Source organism: Lathyrus oleraceus, chromosome 3, assembly GCF_024323335.1.
Source record: "Lathyrus oleraceus cultivar Zhongwan6 chromosome 3, CAAS_Psat_ZW6_1.0, whole genome shotgun sequence".
In the NCBI taxonomy this organism is placed as follows: Eukaryota; Viridiplantae; Streptophyta; class Magnoliopsida; order Fabales; family Fabaceae; genus Lathyrus; species Lathyrus oleraceus.
In genome coordinates, this window is record NC_066581.1 from 68,591,877 (window position 1) to 68,608,099 (window position 16,223).

The 16,223-nt window shown below is 35.6% G+C and overlaps 1 long non-coding RNA gene and 3 other non-coding genes across 4 annotated transcripts; all 4 read left to right on the top strand.

Annotated features, from left to right (window-relative positions):
• Positions 1-9,160: 9,160 nt before the first annotated feature.
• LOC127132590 (uncharacterized) lies at positions 9,161-10,816 on the top strand. Its single transcript, XR_007806783.1, has 2 exons — positions 9,161-9,728; positions 10,441-10,816. It is a non-coding gene; the product is annotated as an uncharacterized LOC127132590 (long non-coding RNA).
• Positions 10,817-13,540: 2,724 nt separating this feature from the next.
• LOC127134254 (small nucleolar RNA Z107/R87) lies at positions 13,541-13,645 on the top strand. The gene has a single exon (XR_007808007.1). It is a non-coding gene; the product is annotated as a small nucleolar RNA Z107/R87 (small nucleolar RNA).
• Positions 13,646-13,705: 60 nt separating this feature from the next.
• Positions 13,706-13,805, top strand: LOC127132894 (small nucleolar RNA R30/Z108). The gene has a single exon (XR_007806898.1). It is a non-coding gene; the product is annotated as a small nucleolar RNA R30/Z108 (small nucleolar RNA).
• Positions 13,806-13,900: 95 nt separating this feature from the next.
• On the top strand, positions 13,901-13,983 carry LOC127134233 (small nucleolar RNA SNORD34). Its single transcript, XR_007807986.1, has one exon. It is a non-coding gene; the product is annotated as a small nucleolar RNA SNORD34 (small nucleolar RNA).
• Positions 13,984-16,223: the final 2,240 nt, after the last annotated feature.

Consider the following 16,223-nt stretch of genomic DNA (forward strand, 5'->3'; position numbering starts at 1 on the left):
GTGGAGCCTTGATGCTTACAACTATGGGTGGTGAAGATTTTCCGTCCCCTGTTAACTCAGATGTAGTCAAAAAATACTTCGCATAAATTGACCCGCTGGACAAAAAGAATAAAAGAGTCCAGGCAAAAAAGGGCATCCCGGCGAACAAAAAAAAAGAGAGAAAAGGTTCGGGCAAAAGTTAGGGATAAAAATGAAAAGAATTTGTACACCCGGTAAGTCGAAAACCCGCAAGGGCGGCTTAGGCAAAAATGGGTATCCCGGTGGATTGAAAACCCGAAAGGGCGATCCAGGCAAAAGAGGGATTAAAGCGAAGACTACAGTCTGAGTTATCTGTACTTCATCGCGCTTCATCGTCTACCATCTCGAAGGATGTGATCGGTCCAGTCATTCTTCTCAAAAAGCAAGGAATTCGGGGAGAAATTGATGATCTGTGAGTCATAACAGAATTGGGAACTAGTGGATGCCGTATTCACATTGCCATTAGGATAGATTTTTCCTTTTATGCGCAATTACCTCTTTCTAGGAATTGCTTCCCGATGTATTCGCCTTTTCAGGCCCATTTTCAATCAATAAAAGTCGTTATTCAGATAAATTGCTATCTTGTTTTTATTTTTTACTGTTTTGTTTGCAAAAACGTCCGAATTTTTGATAAACATTGCATATAAAAACATGAAGGCTAGACAATAACGTGCAGAAAGATAAAACATTTGAAAATCATTTTGAATGTTGAGGACACTTGGGTGTATTTTGTCTATGCAATCCCCTTGGGGCATGTTTGCCTTGTTGTTTTGCAGGCTATTACTTTTGGTTCCTGGCTGAAGCAGATAAGCCACGGTTCGTTCAGGGATGTTGTCAGCACTGTCCAATAGTGTGAGATCAGGAATTCCTCAGCAGGATTGAGGATGTTTCCCCAGCAGACTTGAAAGTGGTTGTTTCCCCAAGCAAGTCTGAAAGCTATCAGAACTATTTTCCCCTGCAGAGGCGTCTGTGGATAATGTGTCCCTCAGTAGCAGGATCAAAGGCTATTCTTTCCCCAACAGGCCTGGAAGTGGGTTTATCCCCGGCTAGTTGGAAGATTGTTAATCCCCACCGAGTTGGAAGGTTGTTGTATCCCCAGCGGAGGTATCAGTGAGTAGTGTATTCCTCAGCAGCCGGATTTGAAGTACTGCTATCCCTAGCATGGTCGTGAACGCTTTTCCCCGGCAGAGTTGTGGATGTCTATCCCCAGCATGGTCTGGTTTATTATTTCCCCAACAGAGTTATACCTTTCCCCACTAGGGTTGTGAATGTTTTCCCTAGCAGATCTCCCTAGCAGAGGGTTGTGTTGATGGTTTTCCCCAGCAAATTCCCCGAGTGGATCAGGTTCGGTGGAAGTTACCCCCAGTAGATTTTATCCTGCCTATGGATTGGCAGACATCCTCAGCAGAGGCGAGCATTAGTTGTTCCCCTAGCAGAGTCCCCGAGTGGATTGGATTTGGTGAAGGTTATCCCCGGTGGGATCTATTCTTTCTTCAGCAGCGATGCTATTCCCCAGCACGTTTGATAAGTTGGTGCTTTTTCCCCACAGAGCATTCCTCAGACAGAGTCTCCCCACATAATTGGAGAATCTATTCATGTTTGTGTGCTCAGCAGAGCAGTTCGTTTGCTCCTCAGCAGGAAGTTTTCATCTTTCTGCATCTTGCATGTAGTGATCATTGCATCCTCAAATCGCGTAGCATTTCCATTCAATATGGAGCATTACGCCATAGAAAAATTCAAACATATGCATTCATGTGTCAAACTTAATCAGATCATATCCCCGGCAGAGGCGGATCATTGTTCAACATCTGTACGGCACATTTGCTACAGTTGCTCCTGACAGCATTCAGGATTGATAACTTCCCAGAGACGTTTAGTTCTCACCCGTCCGTGAAAGGAAGCTTGATTCTCCCCAGTGAGTTCCCCAGCAAGTGTTTAGCTTTGCTTTGACATATGAGGATGTCGTCCCTGTGATACCGGTAAGTGTCATGTTTGCACCCTTGTGTGCTCTTTTTGGTGTCGGTAAACACCATTGTTTCGGTGTCGGTAAACATCGAGTCTCACCCCAGTCATCGATAAATGTCTGGTCGTCCTTTTTTGATGTCGGTAAACATCATCTTTCGATGTCGGTAAACATCGAGTCTCACCCCAGTCATCGGTAAATGTCTGGTCTTCCCTTTTTGATGTCGGTAAACATCATCTTCCGATGTTCGTAACATCTCTCTCCTTCCCAGGTCATCCGTTGATGTCTGGTCACCTCTCCGTTGGTATCGATAAACGTTGAGTTTTTCCTAGTTGTCCGTTGACATCTGGTTGCATTTCTTTCCCCAGTCATCGGTAAATGTCTGGTCGTCCTTTCCTTGGTGTCGGTAAACACCATTGTTTCGGTGTTGGTAAACATCGAGTCTCACCCCAATCATCGGTAAATGTCTGGTCGTCCTTTCTTTAGTGTCGGTAAACACCATTGTTTCGGTGTCGGTAAACATCGAGTCTTACTCAAAATGTCTGGTCTTGCTTCACTTTTGTACGCATCATATTTCGATGTCGGCAAACATTGTATTTGTCCCAGTCATCCGTTGATGTCTGGTCACCCTCTCCGTTGGTGTCGATAAACGTCGAGCTTCTCCCATTCGTCCGTTGACGTCTGGTCGAGTCTTCCCAGTCATTCGTTAATGTCTGGTAACCTCCCCGTTGGTTTCGATAAACGTTGAGTTTTTCCCATTCATCCGTTGACGTATGGTTGTATCTCTTTCCCCAGGTCATCCGTTGATGTCTAGTCACCTCTTCGTTGGTGTCGATAAACGTCGAGCTTCTCCCGTTCGTCCGTTGACGTCTGGGCGAGCCTTTCCCATTCATCCATTGATGACTGGTCACCTCTCCGTTGGTGTCGATAAACGTTGAGTTTTTCCCGTTCGTCCGTTGACGTATGGTTATATTTCTTCCTCCCATTCATCCATTGATGACTGGTCACCTCTCTGTTGGTGTCGATAAATGTCGAGTTTTTCCTAGTTGTCCGTTGACGTCTGGCTGTATCTTTCCATTGGTAAAAAAATCAAACTCCCCAGTAGAGTCGTCGGTAAACGTCTTGTATGGTTACTGTGGCCAATACCCTGTTCATTCCCCGCAGAGTGCAAATTTCTACGGTTCTTTGGTATTCAATCCCTGTTTACCTTGAAGGTCTGACAACCGTTGCTCTCATCCGTTCAGGTTCCCAGTTGATTGAATAGGGGCAGCTGTAGCACCTCAAATTTGCACCTCCCATTTGTATATACATTTCATTTTCAGGTCATTAACATCACCTTAACATTGCATTAGCATTGCATAGTCCATTACATTGTATCAGGCAAGACTGGTCAGGAGATTCCACTGTGCAAGGCAACAAGAGCATTTTCAATGAGATCAAAGCCCTAGGGTTGGTACAATGAGTTCATGTGACCCAAGGATCACTTTGAAGCAATATTGGCCAAGTGTTGAAAGCTCAGAGCTCATCAGTCCATGTGCAAATCATCTGAGGCCCACAAAAGTCAACAGAAGTCAACTGCAAAATCAACTGTGGATTTGAAGGTGGGAAGTGGTTAGAGATGACTCATTCATGTTCAAACAAGTCTCATTTGACATTTCAAACATCAACACTGAAGAATTTGAAGTCAGGTCAAGACTTTCCAAAAATAGCAGGTGACCTATAATTTGAACTTTCCAAAAATGGAAAGGTTTTAGACCAACTTCAACTCAAGATTACATCATCAAGAAAGCTTCAAATGAAATTTTGTCCAACATGAAAGTTGAAGATCTTTCTCTCCCGTTTCCAAAAAGTCTAAGGTCATGAATTTCTCATGTGTGGTTGAGGAGTTATGGTCCAATCATGGCAAAGTGTGTTTCAAAGTTCAAATGAGCATAACTTTCAAACCAAAACTTCAAAATGAGTGGTTCTTTTTGCATTTTGATCCTTATAACATGTACTTTCCAAGCATACCATTACTTGACATGAATTTCATTTGCATGGTCTTTGGTTCACTCATGAAGATTTTTGAAGGAAATTGCATAAAATTCATTTTGTGGAACATATGCATACCAAACCAATTCACAACCTTGCATGAACTCATTTTTAGTGGATTTGGGCCTTGAATTGACATTGTTCACGTGCATGGGGTGCATGAAGTGAAAAACTCATTTTTGTACAAACACCTTCCAACTTACTAATCACATTGGCATTAGGCTTAAGTTGGTTTTAAACATGATTAGTAGGAAGTATATATACTTAATCATAACTGTTTTTTATCATTAGCAACATTTCAGATCTGGATTCAAGAAAATCATCAAAAATTTCTCTCAAACTTTTTCCAAATTTCTTCAAACAAAAGCACTTTCTATTGGTTGATTCATGTTCCTGAGGTGTTGTTGAGTAGAATTGGACGTGGATTCAGAGAAACTCGTGGCATATTGAGATAGATTCAAAGCTTGAAGCATCCATGGCATTGGAAAATTGAACTGAATTCGTGTGCATTTGAGCTTCTAATTCATCACCAATCACATCCACAAGCATCATAAAAGATTCTTGGACCTTCACAAACCTTGAAACGAGCCAATTCCAGTTGCTGTTCTTCAACAGGTTAGAATTCGACCTCTTTTATTTTGCAAATTGTTATGATGTTCTTGTAGATCCTTGAATGGTGATGATACTGGTGAAAAAATCGAGTGAAATGATGCTATATCCATGGAGTTATGTTCAATTGAAGTTTTGATGTTGATTTTGATTTCCTTCGATTTGGCTTTGTTATGGTGTTTTAAAGCAAATTAATCATGGATCCTTGATGTATGTGGAAAGATGAATCGATTGCTATGCTTATTTTTCATTTCTGGACATTTTTTGTGATTTCTGGAAAATCCAGATGAAGATCTTCATGATCTTCATCATTCCATATGAACACCATGCAATTCCCAGGTTTTGCTACGAACTTACTAGGATTTAGCTACGAGCTTTTGGAATTAGCTACGAATATTGTTTAGGCCACGGTTTTCCATGATACAACAACGGTTTCCTGACGCGCTTAGGGTTTTAGAAGCAAAACACAGTCGTTTTAGGCGCGCGCCAGGTTTGAATTTGTGCCAAGTTCGAATCCGGGCGAGAGGACTTTATCAAATTGCCATGCACTATTCCTTTTCCCTCCACATTTCATACTTTGGCTCCATTTTCATTTTCAAATCTTTCATCCACTTCAAAAAATCATATAAAAATGAAAAATGCTCCAATTGATCTCAAATTTTTTCCATTGTGTTCCTTATCTTGTCTAGTTTTTTATGATTATTGAATTGCAAGTTGTGCTTGGTTAAAAACTTGATTTGTCCTAGGGTGTTTGAACATGTATCCATTCATGATATTGCCTTATTCATTTGATCATAAAATGCTTGTTTCTTATCCAATGCTTCTGAAATTTTGTGTGTGGATTCTAGACATGTTGAGTGACACTTTGGCTTTGGTTTGAGATTTTTCCCATGCTCCCATTCTGTTTTATACTCATGCTAACTTGGTGTGACAGTTTGTGTCACACATGTGATTGTCTTGATTATGCTATGTGATTGCCATGCCTAATGATGTCCAATGCCTCTAATTTTTTGTGTGATGATCATGTTATATGTCCTGTTCACTCATGAATTTTGCCAAGATTATTTGAGTCATTTTTGATTTAATGTGCATTTGTTTCTTCTGATGTCTCAATGTGATCACCATTTGCATGCCTTGCCATGTTTTGCTCATGAAATGAATATGCTTAATGATTTTGATGTGGGACTTTTTGAGATTTGTTCTTGATTGAATGAGGATGATTCATGTTAAATTTCATGTTCTGTTTTGAATGTTTGACCCTCTTTTGACCCTAGGCTTTGACCTAGTGGTTTGGACTCACTGTTTGGATTGTGGATTTCAGGTTCAGATGCACATTGTCATGATTGGAGTGGCTCATTCATTTGAGTTTGATTAATTGGTTGATGTTGGCTAACATTGTGTTGTTTTGTAGGTTTTTAGAACAAATCCCCTTGTGCTTGTGCCTTGCTCATTGTTGCCTGATTGCTTTGTCTGTTTATTATTGCCTGATGACTGTTGTCTGTTTGTTTGAACTGTGTACTGATTGTCTGGTTGTTTGCACAGGTACTTTAGTAGCTTTAACTCATTGCTTGAGTTGCCTAGCTTGGCTTGTGGTTTGCTTACCACTTAGGTATAACTCTCTGACTTTATGTTGTCTGGAAGACCTGTCCTGTTATGTGGGCAGGCACCTGTCTGAAGCCCTCCTTAAGAGGCAATGCTTGTGTTTGTTTGATTTTGTGCCAAGCAGGTAAAGACCTCTTAAGAGGCAATTGGAAGATAAAAGGGATGTGCAATCCATCCCCTGCTATTCAGTTGTGTCATTCACTTTACTCACATACCTTGGGTTGATGCATTATGGATAATAACCCAAGATCATGTTGTGTCAGTCATTTGTGGAGAAGAGTTCCTACATTCTGAACTCCCACACTTTCTACTTTGAGTCAAGCTCTCCCAGGCCAGGGATAAGAGCTGTGAGGTCTTACCCTCATCTCCCTTTCATCTGCTTCACCCTAACTCTCAATGTTAGGGTTAAGAGCTAATCATACCCCATTCCAGTGGCTTGTTTGTTGAGGTTGACATGACCCCTTGACTAAAGCCTAACCTTGTATGAGCCCATCTGTTTGCATATAGTGTATGTGCTTGCTTTTTGTGCTTTTGATTGATTGTGCTGTGTTAGGATAGCTTGCTTCCTGTGCAAGTTAGATAGAAACCTTAACATAGGGATCGTATGCATGACAACTTCTAGGCTCGAGTCGTAGTCTCCCTAGTAGTTTGTGTTTCCCTTTGTATCTGGTTAGGTTAGAAGTTCTTTCCCTGTTTAGGGGAACTACGTCGCCCTGATCCTCATACCAGATGAGGTACGTAGGCAGGAGATGAGCTGATCTCTCCGGGCGCCCTTTTTCTTTTTCAACCCCTTTGTGTTGTGTTTGGAGTCTGACGTAAGTCCAGCGATTGGCAGTTGGTTTCCTGTGTGTGTTTGTTGGTTCGGAGTCTGATGTAAGTCCAGCGATTGGCCTTCGGTTTCCATGTTTGCCCGTTTGTGTGGAGTCTGACGTAAGTCCAGCGATTGGCAGTCGGTTTCCTGTGTGGGTTTTGTTTCGGCGTGCGTTAGCCGAGCTATGGGTGCTCTGATTCTTTCTCTGGTTAGAGAAGATACGTATGCATAGGATACGACATCCTAGCGAGCACGTTTCCCCTGTTCCCGAACTACATCGACTCTGATGTCTGTGTCTGACAGACTACGTAGGCCCAGGATGCGATATCCTACCGAGTCCCGTTTCTTTTGTCTTTCGGTGTTTCCTTCCAACCTTGTGCAGTTTGTGAGCAGTTTTAGCAACCTTTCTTCTTTTCTTTCTGAGCGTGGATCCCGTCGAGTACGACGGATACGTAGGGGTGCTAATACCTTCCCTTCGCATAACCGACTCCCAATCCCATCTTTCTCTGGTAGCGAGACCATGTCTTTTCCAGGTTTACTTCGAGCGTTTCCTTTCCCTCCTTTGGGATAAATAACGCACGGTGGCGGCTCTGTCGTTTCGTTTTCTCGCCGGTTTTTCGCGTAATGCGACAAAATGGATAAAGCAACCTCGTTTTAGAAAGAAAGTTGGATCGCACTGGGCGAGAAAATAGGATCGATCGGTTGAATATTTTGTTGGATGACGATTACTCAAATGGTCGAATAAGGAAACTCGTATTCGAATAACCGAGAAGAGGAATAAAAAGCTCTAGACCATCTTACTTTTCATCCTTAATTGTAAAAGGATTTATATAAGGTTGATGTATTTTGAATGAACGATGAATACTCGAATGGTCGAGTAAGGCAACTCGTATCCAAGTATTTGAGGAAATGAGTAGAAGACTCTAAACCACCTCCTTTTTTCGTCAAAGTTATTACGAAAAATGGGTTTGTTTAAGATGATTATGAAAAATGGTATGAGATGAATCATATTACAAGTTTTTTAATGGATGACGATTGCTCGAATTGTCGAGTAAGGCAACTCGTATCCAAGTAATCGAGGAGAGGAATAAAAGACTCTATACCATATCCCTTTTCATCATTTTAAATGGTGTTTAACTATGATTAAGTGTTTTGATTTGAATTGGACAAAAACGTTTGATGTTGATTGAGGTTTTTATTTGCGTTCGCGGACATGAATTGAGTTATGAAAATGGTTTGATTTGGAATTGGATTTTGAAAATCTACTTGGCGTTGGACCAAGGTTTTTTACATTTTTAGAAAATCATTTATATATTAAAATTATCATTCATTCTAATTTCAAATTAAACAAGTAATAGCAAATCAAAATAGGATAATAAAACAAATATGATTTTAAGCCAAAATGGGATACATGGTTATGATCAATATGATAATTAAACAAGAGGATGCAATTAATTAATTAAACTATATCTTAATTAAATATTTAGGTTTATTAAATTTAATTTTTTTAATTAATTAATAAAAAATTAATCTCATTATTTAATTAAATTAATTAAATTTTAACTATCATGATTAGTTAATTAAAACAAATTATAAGTCTAGAAAATATTACATCTTTATCAAATGTGAATAAAAATATAAAATTAGATATAACGACACAAATACTAAAAAAGATCTAAGTCCATAAGATAAATAAACACACTTAAATTTGATTAAACAAACTATAGCTAATTAGGTCCATTAACCAAACTATCAGATCTATTAAAAAAATTAACTAATCTAATCCACGATTAGTTAAATTAAGCAACAAAAAAAAATGGGTCAGAAAAAATAAATCAAAGAAAATACCCAAAAGGGCGCTTGCAACATTAATAAGGGGGTGATAAAATAAAAAAAGGAGTTGACTCAAAGTTGAAGAGGCCCAATATTAGAGTCAAAGACTTTACTAAGAGGGCCATTGGATGTGGAGATCAAAACATGGTCAAACTGGTCTAAAGGCGTGATGTGTATGTACACTATAACACACTGATGATATGCATATCAGATTCAAGGTTGATTGTAGCTAGTCAACCAATACCATGGTCCAAACACTACACACGTTTCCATCTAACAAGAGGTATGAAGGGCAAATGTGAGCAACCCATCAGAGAGAGAGAAAGAGAGAGAGAGAGAGAGGGGGAGAGAGTGAGAGTGAGAGAGTGAGAGTGAGAGAGAGAAGTCTAAAAAAGCATAAAGACCTCATTTCGCTTCCCTTTTGCTCTCTCCTCACAAATACTCTCTTAAACCCTCTTTCTCTTCGTTCTCTAACTTTCGCGGCATCCAAAAATCGCCCCGCTGTACCAGAAATTGCTTCATGCGGTGGGGCACCACCAGACCTCCTCATTCTACCCTTATTTTCTTCCTCTTTTCACCCAATTTCTAACCATAACCTTCAAATTGTCAAAACCCAACCCAAAACCCTCAAATCAAAACAAACATATGAAACCCTAAAATGTCTGAAATGAAATTAAATCTTAGATGTTCACCATTTCAATTAATTAGGGAAGGACTATGGATTAACAAGTCAAAGCGTTCATCATGGTATCAAGAATGAAGAGAAATAACACTTACCAACGGGAATGTAAAGATTCATGGTAATGATTATCACTGATGAAGAGAGCGAAAAAGAAACCCAGAGGAAGCTTGGAGATTCAGGTAAGAATCTTCTTCCTTCGTTGCTTTAGAATACATTCTTCATCTTTTACTCTTTTCCTTTTTTGTGATCTATAAATGCATGTCTGTTGTATGTCATGTTATTATTGTGATAGAAAATATAAGCTGAATAATTGGTGTGTGTAGAGAATTTAAAGTCAAATGAGATGAGTGCTGAGAGATAGATTGCTTGAAAAGTGAGGATTAATCAAAATGAGATTGAAGGTGATGAATTGTGGTCATATTGAGTGGCTTAGCTTGCCTCCTTCAGAGTTTTAGTATGAAGCTATGATGAGGTGGTTTAGAGAGCTTTGAGTAAGGGTTTAATGGTGAGGAAATCTAGGTAGAAGAATTAATACCCCGCATTAAAATATGTTGCTCTAAGTTAGCATAAAGTGATTCATTATTAGAATCACTCTATAAGCAACCAAGCAGTTCAGGGGAATTTATGCAGATTATAACTATGGTGATCATTTTTTGAATGAGTGAAATAGTAGCATTATTATATATGGTAGTTTGTACGTGTGGGAAATTCACCAAGTGTGTGAGTTTATTGAAATGAATTTGTGATATTTGGTTTTGTGGGAGATGAGTTTGTTGGTGTAAATTTGTTTATTCAATTGTGTTGTAAGTGTGAATTTTTTATTGTGGTCCCCCTAATTCACTCAGTAACAAAAATATTCTCTTTGTATCTTATATGTGCACATGGGATCAGTTTGGCCTGGCTTGGTGATAGCTTGGGGTTTGCCTTGAGCAACTTGCTTGGAGAGGATGAAAAGGTACGAATCATGAAGCGCCAATGATGATGGAGCTGACTTGGTTTAAGTTGGTTAGGCTTGTTCATGAAGACTAATTGGGAGCTTAATTTGCAGCTGAAACTTTTAAGTGTGAAGCTTAGGCTTAAAGGAAATTTGGCTTAAAGCTACACCGATTTTTGTTGTCATTTTCTGAAATATCATATTATATGTATGTAGATAATATGTATGCAAAAAGAAAAGAATGTGTAGTGAATAGAGTGATAAAGTGTTAGTGTGTATTTGTGATGTAAAAGAATATTGATCAATAAAAAAGTCTCTTTTCTTTATTTCAAAATTATTTATATCTATGTCTCATTCAAAATACTAATCAGAATATTTGAATAAAACGAATAAAAATAATTTGAATCAAAACAAACATAGTTATTTCACCAATAAAAGTTAAAGTCAAAGGTCAACCTTTTGACTTTTTTATTTTTTATTTTTTACCTTTGATATGTGTTAAAAAATGCTAATGAAAAGTTAATATAACAATGCAAAATGAAAGTAAAACAAATGAACTAACAACATAGGTCAACAAAGTCAAACTTGAATTTTTATTCTACAATTTGCTTATGAATAACAATGGTGCAGATGAATTATGAGTAAATAATGAAATGCAAATTGTCAATCTTGGACTATTTATCTAATTCCATAAAGAAAGATGATAATGATCTAGATGATTAATGATTAGAGAATTAAATGTAAAAGAATCAACTCTTGGACCTAATACATAATAATACCTAATCATAAATACAATGAAACATAAAGATTAATATGAAATGACATTGGGATTTATGATCAAAGAACCAATTGCAAAAGTACTCTTTGACTATTTACCAATGATCTTCAATCATAAAGACAATGGTGCTTTTCAGAGACACAAATGAATCAAATATTCTAGATTTATCAGCCATCTGGAACCCTGAGAAATGTGATGAAATAGAAGATGCTATGGACTACAGAATACTCTTCATTCCTCAATCCACAGATGATTGCATGCCTATAAGATCAGATGGAACACGAGAAACCCTGACTTTTCACCTAAACCTTAATGGATGTTTTATGATTGATGTGATGCATGGTCAAATGAAATGATCATGGTATGTTGATGCAGATGAAAAACTCAAGGTAAATTTTAGGGTATGATAGGTATCTCTAATTTAGTTTTTTTGTGCAAAAATAATTTTCCCATTATGAATAAATATTGTAATTTGTATGGGTAACATAGGAAGACGGAAATCAATGTTTAAGTCTCTCGTTATTAATATTAATTTAAATCCATTACTTTTAATTTTCACATAAACCCAATCATTTGAGTAGTCTTAAATAAACGTAGGAACAATAGATGACGATAATTGTAATTGGTCTCTATGGATTCGACAAACCTTTTATACTAAATCAGTATAGTTGTATACTTGCGGCCTATCAATAATTCAAGTTGAGTATACTTTTGAGAAATATTTGATTGACTCTCATTCGACTGTGTTTATATTCGTCTGACTATGTCTCTTCTGAAGAACTATCTTCTAAAAAATCAAGGGAGAGTAAACTCTATTGACTCGCCCAAAACTCGTTTAAACTGATATATTCTTTACTAAAATAGACGGGGCTAGTTGATTGTCGGATTAAAAACAGAAGAAAAGATAGCAAACACGATTTTCAATGGTCAATTTTGGTTCCACAAATTTCAATCCATATGTATGTAATCATACAAATAAAAGATAAATGTAAACTCTATTTAAAATTTAACTACTAGTCTATATACATAAAAAAATTAAAATTCAGTCTCCCTCTATATACCTATCTCAACTCATATTTTATTTATTTTTAAGAGTAAATAATAATAATTATAGATTTAATTAGATTTTCATTTTTTAAACAAACTTATTAATTACGTTTGAATTTAATAATTAATGGTGTTTACTTTTAAATCTCTTAAAGCAAAATGAAATGTTTGTTTAAACTTTAAATGTGTGGTGTGTGTATTAAGCTGATTTGGGCTTTGACCAAATCTTTATGCTATGGGCTTTTTCATTACAGCAATGTTATTTATACACCAAAATTTGACACCAATACTTACACCATATACTGTTCACCGTATTTATACGGTGAACAGTATTTTTTTTTAAAAATAAAAATATATTATTTATAAAATATTATTTTTTAAAAATAAAAAAAATATATTATTTTTTTAAAAAAAAAATAGATAAATTTATTTTGTAGTACAAATATAAAATTGAGTCATTAACCAACTTCATTATAATATTAACCAAAGATAGGTAAGTTATTAACCAACTTCAATACTTTATTCGTGAACAATGACCACAAACAATATTCGTGAACAGTAAATTTTTAATAGTAAAATAAAGTTGGTTAATAAAATGTAAAATATTGGTTAATGAAGTGATGAAGTTGGTTAATAAACTTTAAGATATTAAAAATATCTTTTATTAGTAAAATAAAGTTGGTTAACAAAATATAAAATATGGATTAATAAAGCTATAAAGTTGGTTAATCAAATGTTTTTCTATTGATATTTTTTTAATTTAAAAAATAAAAATAATTTTTTTTATAATATTTTAAATAAATATTATATATATATATATATATATATATATATATATTTATTTATAATAGGAGAGAGAAATAAACAATAAAAAATTGAAATTGTACTGTATACGGTGTAGGTGTACAATATTGGTGTAAAGATATCATTTCTGTTTTCATTAAGCTGATTCAACGAACCAACAAGAAACTACTGCCTTTTAAAACGACCGCGTTTACTCAGTTGCTAGTATCACTTCTCAGAAACCCTAATACTCTTCCTATAAAATCTAACTCCAATCTCTGTATTCTACTCAGATCTCAAAACTCATCCACTCATCAGTCTCCAATCGCTCTTCCAAACTATTTTGCTTTGCCTCATTTCTATAGTTTATGCATCTGATTTTTGTATGTTTTTCTTGCATTAGATTCGATTTTCTTGTTGAATTTTGAATGTTATTTTGAAATAATAGAGATCACAGTGATGACTCCATGAAATTCAAGCTCAACAGACCGGAATGCAGTGCTTTCTCTATGAGATTGCTTTGCGTGTCGAAAACCCCGCTGAACTGAGTGATCTCTTTTATTTTTTATTTTCTCTGTTTTTGATTTGTATTAGTTTTGATTTTTTCGGGAAAAAGTTTTCACGATGAGGATACAAAGCTCCCTCTTCTGATTTAAAGTTGAGGAAATTTGCAGGCAGAATCGAACCTTAATTTATCTAGCCACCACTGAGTGAATTTTTTTCCCTAAAATAAATCTCGTATTTTATGTTCATCAAAATTCAATTATTTTTTTCTAGGAATTATTTAGTTAATTCAACTTTGATTAATGTGAGGTCAGTGATGTCTTTCATTTGCCTACATTGGCTGATTATCTATTTTGATGTATTTACAACTAAATGACCTGAGGCCTCTTGATTATATTTATCGATTTGTCCAACGATTAAATATTAAATATTACCATTGTTTTTTCATAAATTTGTTTAAATTGATTGTAATAAAATTATCGTTTTTTTGATGTCTTTTTAAATTTTAAATTTGGGTTTAATGGATAAATTAATAAGAGTGAATGAATAAATTCTTTTGTGTATTATCGTTCTTATAAAGTAATTTTTTTGACGGATGTAATTAGTGATTCTTATTTTTTTTGTTAATAATATTATATCCATTTATTTTTGGATAAATTGTTTTACTAAAAAAAGTCATTCAAAGATATTGACACTACGTTAAATAATACGCTTCCACACATTAATTTTTAATTTCTCCTTTTCTAATTATTTTTAATTTAAGTCCATTATAATTATTAAACATTATTTTTGAAATTAATTTCTCCTTTTCAAATTATTTTTAAATTGAATTGTTTTTCAAATTATATCTATTAATTTTTAATTTCTAGTTTTCATACTAAATAATTTGATGCAATTTAATTATAATATAGTAATATGAATAAATTAGTTATGATGTCTGATTTTCTTGTTCATTGTGGCGTGCGTCCATGTGTCTCAATTCATGTTTGATGTTGAACTGGTTTGAATCAAAAAATTGATATTATAATTTATTTATTTTAGTTTTAAATTGTTTGTATTTTTTAATAGGATTTAATTGATATATACTGATGGGATAACAGATTTTATACCTTTAAATAATTTTATTCATTGGATATTGAAATAAGGTAGATTTTTATTTTAAAAATTTACATGATAAAAGACACCCTAAAAAATGTTTGGATAGAGTTATTGGGAATCAAACTTGGATTGACTTTTGCTCGTCCTTGTCTTGTACATCAAGAATTGTTCTTTGCTCGTCCTTGTCTTGAACCGCTATCATCAAGAATTGTTCTGACCATTACTCCCATTATACTCAGTTTTGATTATAAGGAGGTTAGACATTTTTGTCGAGTAAAAGGATTATAAAGACATTGTTTCTAAGACTTGGGGGACCATACTCGTTGGCTGCACCATGTTAATTCTAGATTGAAAAGTCAAGCTTTTAAAAATAACCTAAAGGAGTGGAACTAGTCCTCTTTTGGTAACATTCAAGAAAGAGTTAGAAATGCTGTAGAAAACCTAAACAAAATTCAGATCAGGTTTGCTAGCATTGGTCATAATGAAGTTCTTTAGGCCCATGGGAAAATTGCACACAAAATATGTCCCTTTTTTTTGAGTCTTAAAGAAGCTTTTTGGAGGGAGAAATCTAGAGTGAATTGGGCTTCTAAATGAGAAAACTAAGGTACTGCCTATGAAAGGGACTAGAAATGTTCAAGTTCCACCCTTACATTTTATATGCAGATTTTCATACCTCAAAAAATGAGAACACGACTTCGTGGAGGGCATTGCACGCTCACGTGATAAACTTAATAAAGTCTCCATCAAACTTTATTTATTCTCAAATAGGGAAAGAGAAAATATTGATAAAACCCCTAACATAACGATAATGATATTGACCATCGCAACCAAATCAGGGTTCGAGAGTTGATTACGCATGAGGGAAGACTTTGACACCCCTTATGTCTGTTGTACTCAATGAGAACCGTTTGGTTAGTTGTGCACGTTAGTGTTAGCTTATAAATGTTGGGCTTATCGAATTATTAAAAGGGAAAAAGAAAAGGACAAAAAAGTTTATTTTCTATTAGGGTGCTTAACGATACTTTGAATATCGCTTCTACGTATCTCTGGGTGCGATGGAGAACCTAAGGCTTACGTGGTTCGGGGTAGAAAATGTTTTTTTGTTGGTCAATTTTTGCGAAAACTATTTTGTGTCAATCGACGGAAAACATTACTTATCCAAAACATGTGAGGAGCGGATGTTTGCATCATATTGGATGGATTTACAAATCATCATTCACTGGAAAATGTCAGTTATCTCAACTCACATGATTTGTTGATGAAGCATTGTCTAGCATCATCTCGAGACAAAATATCTTTCATTTTAGAAAAGGTTTTTCTTGAATATCGCACAAAGGCAAGAAAAAAAGTTTGATTGGTTGAATGTATTTTAGGTGAATAATGATGCTTTATGAGAACGAGACATAAGCTTTGGGATCAATTATTTGGGGTTCCACTAGAATGTCAGATTCCAAGAGTCAGTTTTTATTCTAGGTATTTAAGAAAATTGTCTAATGGACAACAAACGCTTGATAAGAACAAGGCGCGTGC